Source organism: Dama dama, chromosome X (assembly GCF_033118175.1).
Source record: "Dama dama isolate Ldn47 chromosome X, ASM3311817v1, whole genome shotgun sequence".
NCBI lineage: Eukaryota > Metazoa > Chordata > Mammalia > Artiodactyla > Cervidae > Dama > Dama dama.
In genome coordinates this window covers 119,231,540-119,238,525 of record NC_083714.1, presented here as the reverse complement: position 1 = coordinate 119,238,525, position 6,986 = coordinate 119,231,540, and positions in this window count along the sequence as shown.

Sequence of the window (6,986 nt, the reverse complement as noted above, 5' to 3'; positions counted from 1 at the left end):
ATTATTTTCTTTGCTTCTCTATAGGTATGTATGTCCAACCCATGACTATGATATATCTTTACATTTATTTGCATCTTCCTCAGTTTCTTTCATCAGTGTCTTATAGTTTTCAGTGTACAGGTATTTCATTACTTTCATTAATCTTTTTCTTAAGTATTTTATTGTTTATAATGCTACAGGAAATGGGATTGTTTTCTTGATTTCTCTCTGATTGTTTTTGGGGTATAGAAACACAACTGATTTCTCTATCTTGATTTTTCTATCCAGCAACTTTACTAAATTTATTAGTTAGTTCTAACACTTTATTTTTTGTGTGTGGCATCTTTATGGTTTTCTACATATAGAGTAACATAATCTGCAAACAGAAATAATTTTAATTCTCCCTTTCCAATTTGGTGGCTTTTACATATTCTTCTTGCCTATTCAACTTCCAGTACTATGTTGCATACAAGTGGTAAAAGTAATCCTTGTCTTTTCCCTGATCTTAGAGGAAAAGTTTTCAGCTTTTCACCACTGGGTATGATGTTAGGTGTGGATTTGTTGCATATGGTCTTTATCATGTTGACATGCATTCCTTCTATACTTGATTTGTTGATTTATATCCTTATTTCTGTTAACATGATATGTCTAGAGAAGGAAATGGCAAATCACTCCAGTATTCTTGCCTGGGAAATCCTGTGGATAGAAGAGCCTGGAAAGTTACAGCCCATAGGGTCACAAAAGGGTCAGACATGACTTAGTGACTAAACAACAACAATATGTACAATATATTATTCAGCCATTAAAAGGAACAAAAGTCTGCCTTTTAAAAAAATTTGGTTGGGCCTAGAGAATATATATTTAGTGAATAAGGCATACAAAGAAAGTTCAATATTGTATATTATCACTTATGTATGGGATATAAAAAATAAAAGAAAGATCAGTATAACGAAACAGAAACAATCTCAAACAATCTCATAGATATGGAGACCAAAACAGTAGGAAGAGCAAATCAGTGAGGGGCAATATAGGAGCATGTGATTAAGAGATACAGACCAGTATGTACAAAATAAATAAAAAATAAGGATATATTATACACATGAAGAATGTAGGCAATATTTAATAATAGTTTTAAATGGAGTATAATTATAAAAATATTGACTCACTATATTATAAACCTGAAACACCATAATATTGTAAATCAACTATACTTCAGTAAAAATTTCTCTTTGAAAAAAATATGGTGTGTCAAATTTATTGATTTAAGTTGAACCTTCCTCACACCCCAAAGACATATCTGACTTGATCAAGGAGTATGTTCCTTTCAGTGTGTTCTTAAATTGGTTTCTAGTTTGTTCTTGAGGATTTCTGTATGTATGTTAATCATGGATACTGGCTTATAAATTTCTTTTCTTTTCTTTTCTTTTTTTTTTTTTTGTAGTGTCATGATCTGGCTTTGGTATCTAGGTAATACTGGTCTGGTAAAATAAATTGGGAAGTGCTTCCTCCTTTTCAATATTTTAGAATTATTTGATAAACACTGGTATTGATTCTCCTTCAGATGTTTTGGAAAATTCATTAGTAAAGCCATCAAATCCTGGGTTTCTCTTTGTTGGAAGGTTTGTGATTACTGAGTCAGTCTGCTTACTATTATTATTAATCTGTGCAGATTTCCTGTTCATGCTTGTCATGGCAGGTTGTATGCTTCTAGGAATTTATCTCATCTAGGTTGTTCAATTTATTGGTATATAATTGTTCATTGTAGTCTCTTATGAGGACTTCCCTGGTGGCCCAGGCAGTAAAGAATTTGCCTGCAATGCAGGAGACCCAAGTTTTAGCCCTGGGATGGGAAGATCCTTTGGAGAACGGAATGGCTACCCACTCCAGTATTCTGATGCTTTGCATTTCTGTGTTATCATTTATTATGCCTCCTCCTCCATTTTTTGCTTTTGCCTGATTCTTTTTTCCTTAGTCTAGCTAAAAATGTTATTTTTGTTCATAAAGAAAACAATATTTAGCTTTGTTGAGTTTTTTTCAATTGTTTTTCTTACCTCTTATTTATTTATGCTTTAATCTTTATTTCCTTCCTTCTGTTAATGTATTTAATTTATTCTTTTATATTTCCTTGAGAAAGAAATTTAGAATGTTTATTTGAGATCTTTTTTCTTTTTTTCTTATTGTAGGCATGTATCGCTATAAAATTCCCTCTTAGAACTGCTTTTGCTACATCCCATAACTTTGTCGTATGTTGTGTTTACATTTTTTTCTTCCAAGATACTTTTTTTTCCCTTTTGATTTCTTTTTTGACCCACTGGTTGTGCAAGACTGTGTTGTCAATTTCCACTTATATGTGATTTTTCCAAATTTCCCCCTGTTATTGGTTTCTTTTCAAACTGTGATCAGAAGAAAAACCTAGTATGAGCTCAGTCTTCAAAAATTTACAAAGACTTTTTTGTGATCTACCATATGATCTGTCCTTGAGAATGATCTACATGTACTTGAAAAGAACATATATCCTTCTGCTGTTGGGTGGAATATTCTCTATGTGTCTCTTAAGTCCTATATATAAAGTATAATACCAGTAACTTGTTTCCTTGCTGATTTTCTGTCTGGCTGAGTTATCTATTTTTGAAAGTGGGATATTCAAATCCCTTACTATTATTATTTTGCTATATATTTTTCCCTTCAGATATGTTAGTATTTGCCTATCATATTTGGGTAAATATTGAGTACATATTTTTTAAAACTGTTATATCCTCTTGATGAATTTACCCCTTTATCACTATGTAACAATGTTCTTTGTTCCTTGATAAAGTTTAAGACTTTGTTTATTTTGCCTGATGTAAGTATAGCTAGCTCTGCTATATTTTGGGTTCTATTTCATGTGGTATAAGCTTTCCATCCTTTCATTTTCAGGCTATGTGTGTCCTCAAAGCTTAAGTGAGTCTCTCAGAGACAGCATATAGTTTGAGTCTGTTTTTATTAATCCACTTATCCACTCTATGCTTTTTGATTAGAAAATGTTGGACTGTAACCTTCTAGGCTCCTCTGTCCATGGAGTTTTTCATGCAAGAATACTGGAGTGGCTTGCCATTTCCTTCTCCAGGAGATCTTCCCAGACCAGGGATCAAACCTGTGCCTCTCACGTCTCCTGTATTAGCAGGAAGATTCTTTACCACTGAGCCACCTGGGAAGCCCCATTTACATTTAGCAGTCTTTGATAGACAAGGACTCTCTAATTCCATATTATTGTTTTGCAGCTCTTTTGTAATTCCTCGGTTCTTTTCTTCCTCTCCTGCGGTCTTCCTTCATAAGTTGATTTTGTTTTAGTATGTTTTGATTCCTTTCTCTTTGTCTTTTAGGAATTTATTTTAGGGTTTTGCTTTCTGGCTATAATGAGAATTACATAAAACAACTTATAGCTATATTATAAAAGAATTGTTCTGATCCCTGATAGGGATTCTGAGGCTTTATCAGACCTTTTCTACAGATATCCCTGTTCTACACTTCTTGTTCCTTCCTATGGGTGGTAGGAATTCTGATGAATGTAGACCTTCTTGATCTTGCAAAGCCAAATCATGTATGAACAGTCAGCTATTTTCTTTCCATAAAACAGTACTGAATGCTCTAATCTGTGTCCTTTTTCTAAAACTCAAATAATTGGTCTGGCTTTTCTGTGCATGTTCGCTTGCTATCTACAAAGGTTTGTATTTGCTGCTGTCAGGTGCAGGTCATAGGGTGGGGATATGCATGGGCAATGCCCACATAGCATTGGGTGTGTCTGGGCCAGTTGGGGTGATTTTCAGGTGAAGCATTCCCACTGGCTCATGGGTGGGCTTTCTGATGGAGTTTGCAAAGCAGTAGTAGAATCTGTGTCCCTTTGATAATTTTCAAACTCTGTCCCCTATTCTCCCAGCTCCTCTCCACTCCTCAGTTGTGAAGCGCACTTCAATATTCCTAGTGAGGTGAGACAGTAGTAAACCTTTTTGACAGTGTCCCACATAGCTGGAACGTGTGGCATTTCCTCTCACACTCACTGTCTCCTATGGGAGAAATTGGAGGCTGAGAGGGTCTCTAATGAGATCTATGGGGGAAGAATGATGTGAGTAAAGTGAAACCATTCTCTTTATCCTCTTGAGTGCATCTAATCTCAGATCTTCTGCTTCAACAGTGTGTGGAAACCCCTTCATTAGACTCCTGGATTTCTACAAAAGTACTTTTGTTCATGGGTGACTGTCTAAATTGGTGTTCTTTGGGAGGAAAGATTGTATAAATAGAAAACTCCTATTGCACAATTTTGCTGATTTCACTCTCAATGTGGAAAAATATTAATAGCTTCCTTGCTCTTACATAAAAATAAACTTTATGTAGAAAGGAATGAAGACACGTTTGAAATGGTATTATTAACTAAAGAGCAAGACGTTAGTTGTAGAGAGAATGAATTGGTATGTTTTGTAATTGAGAGGATATGATCTTATTATCATTGTTTTCAGCTGTTGTGATATTTTTAAGCTAAAATGTTTGGAGACGCTGCTAACACAGCATAGTTTCTGCTAATATATAATGAAATTCTATTGAATTGTGTAACCGTTATCCCATTGCTGATGAACAATTAACCATCTCAGAACATTAAATGTGAAAATTCTTAGTATCTTAGATGTTAGAATTGGAGGCCTTAAAGGCGAACTAGCTCAAATCTCTTTTTACAGATTACAAAACCATCTCAAAACATTAAATGTGAAAATTCTTAGTATCTTAGATGTTAGAATTGGAGGCTTAAAGACTAACTAGTTCAAATCTCTTTTTACAGATTACAAAAATTCAGCTCCCAAGTGATCAAATTATTCTAGGCCATAGAACTTCTAATGGCAGAGTTGTGACTAGAATTTAGAGCTCCAGACTATGTTTTTGCAAGAGTATTAGACTCACTATATGCATATTTATTTTCTCTTTACTAATGGAAAATCAGCAGAGAAAATCAAGAGCAAAAGAAAATGGCTATCAGACATTAATGTGAAATTAAAAATCATGAATATCTTTATATGAATGACATTTTCCAATACAGTTGTAAAAGTTAAATTCATTCCACATTAATATGACATAATTCATACAGATCTTTCTAATATATCACAATTCAAGGGATGAAAGTGTCATCTGTAATATGAAAAATATACAGTATATATTAGTCTAGATCTCAATAGGAAAAAGATGGCACATTCAAATGAGGAAACTCTGGGGAGTTTAAGGAAGAGATTATGAACAGGATAAGTTTGGGGCAGGGTCAAGAGAAATGAAAAAGCTATGGTGAAGAATCCTGGTGATAAGAATGTTGGAAAAGTGTAACCACCATAGACCTGAAGGAAAAAGGAAAGTAGTACTTAACAGAAAGATCTCTGGGTACATCTGTAGCTATGAATATAGGAGAATTCCAAACAAAATAAAACGTGCCTTTCTTCAGAAGACACAGCCATTGACAGCTCAGAAGACTGGGAGCCAGAAGTATAAATATCAAGAATTCATTTTCTTGCTATCGTCCAACTTTCTAGCAGGCCCATTAATTGACTAAAACTAACTAGAATTCAGAGGACAAAGGAGGCCATTGATGCTACTTACAATGATAAAATGAATAGGAGGAGATTAGATCTGGAGCAACAAAACAGGGATGATCTGCACCAGCATAGTTCAAGGGCAGGCAGTAAAAAAAAAAAAAAAAAAAAAAAAGATAGATATGGAGCAGAAGAGAATAAGAATAAGCTGCAAATTACCAGAAAATTCTCTACCCATTTATTAATATCACTATATTTAACCATGATAATCTTCAGAGAATAATAGTCTCCTAAATTTTGTGCAAGTTCATACTTTGGACACCTAACTTTGAGCCATAGAGAAAAAGGAATTTCATACATTGTAGTTCCAAGATTAACCAACTTGAAAATAGAACAATCCAGTACAGACAGGTTGACTTTTAAACGCTTTTTAGATATCTAAATCACTAGTGCTTTAAATCTGAAGTTTAATGAAAGGTTTCTTGGGACAGTTTAGCATAGGCAAATTTGGCCTTGGAGTACAGAATGAAGCAGGGCAAAGGCTAATAGAGTTTTGTAAAGCAAATGCACTGGTCCTACAAAATGCCCTCTTCCAACAACAAAAGAGAAGACTCTACATATGGACATCACCAGATGGCCAACACCAAAATTGGATTGATTACATTCTTTGCAGCCAAAGATGGAGAAGCTCTATACAGTCAGCAAAAACAAGACCGGGATCTGATTGTGACTTAGATCATGAACACCTTATTGCCAAATTCAGACTTAAATTGAAGAAAGTGGGGAAAACCACTAAACCATTCAGATATGACCTAAATCAAATCCCTTATGATTATACAGTGGAAGTGAGAAATAGATCTAAGGGACTAGATATGAGAGACAGAGTGCCTGATGAACTATGGATGGAGATTTGTGACGTTGTACAGGAGACGGGGACCAAGACCATCCCCAAGAAAAAGAAATGCAAAAAAGCAAAATAGTTGTCTGAGGAGGCCTTACAAATAGCTGTGAAAAGAAGAGAAGCAAAAAGCAGAGGCTAAAAGGAAAGAAATACCCATTTGAATACAGGGTTCCAAAGAATAGCAAGGAGAGCTAAGAAAGCCTTCCTCAGTGATCAATGCAAAGAAATAGAGGAAAACAACAGAATGGGAAAGACTAGAGATCTCTTCAAGAAAATTAGAGATACCAAGGGAACATTTCATGCAAAGATGGGCTCAATAAAGGACAGAAATGGTATCGACAGAACAGAAGCAGAAGATATTAAGAAAAGGCAGCAAAATACACAGAAGAACTGTACAAAAAAGATCTTCATGACCCAGATAACCACGATAGTGTGATTACTCACCTAGAGCCAGACATTCTGGAATGTGAGTCAAGTGGGCCTTAGGAAGCACCACTACGAACAAATCTAGTGGAGGTGATGGAATTCCAGTTGAGCTATTTCAAATTGTAAAAGGTGAT